The sequence below is a fragment of the Macaca mulatta genome, chromosome 3, assembly GCF_049350105.2.
Source record: "Macaca mulatta isolate MMU2019108-1 chromosome 3, T2T-MMU8v2.0, whole genome shotgun sequence".
In the NCBI taxonomy this organism is placed as follows: Eukaryota; Metazoa; Chordata; class Mammalia; order Primates; family Cercopithecidae; genus Macaca; species Macaca mulatta.
The window spans coordinates 27,389,645-27,390,256 of NC_133408.1; the positions used below are offsets into that span (position 1 = coordinate 27,389,645).

General features: G+C 31.9%; 1 non-coding gene across 1 annotated transcript; it reads left to right on the plus strand.

Moving 5' to 3' along the window:
• The first annotated feature begins 246 nt into the window (after positions 1–246).
• On the plus strand, positions 247–351 carry LOC114677193 (U6 spliceosomal RNA). Its single transcript, XR_003728494.1, has one exon. It is a non-coding gene; the product is annotated as a U6 spliceosomal RNA (small nuclear RNA).
• Positions 352–612: the final 261 nt, after the last annotated feature.

A 612-nucleotide genomic window follows, 5' to 3' on the forward strand; every position in this document is an offset into this window, starting at 1 on the left:
ATCCATTTACACAGCTAAAATCCATATAAAAGTCAACATTCTCTTTCACCATATTGTTTTATCATGCAAAGCTCCAATGGTAAAAAATGTCACCTTCATGACATAATTCATTTTTCCCTATCCAGATGACTTTTAGGGGGTAAAGCAAAGAATTATTTTTATTTTAAAGAGGTGATGAACTGGCCGTCCTCTCAATGTAGCCCCTGAATCTCAACTATCCTTGTAATAGTAATAAAAAGAGATTCTGTGTTCAATTAGACAGCATATCGACTAAAATTGGAATAATACAGAGAAGGCTAGCATATACCTGCAAAAAATGGCATGCAAATTTGTGAAGCATTCCATATTTTTATTTTCTAATAAAAATTATGTATTTGTATATTCTTTAGAAGAGACTGGGCCGGATGATGTCTGATTTGGCTTATACAAGTGAGCTACAGATGATATAAAATGATGTAATTCTATGTAAATGAGAACTCATAAAAATGAAGTAATGAAATTTTAAGAAAATTTCCCTTGGTATGTAGCCAAATGTTATTTTGTAAATGATGTATTTTTACCTTTCCTTCACTGTAGAACCCGGTTTGTAAAAAGCACCTTACAAAAAGCACC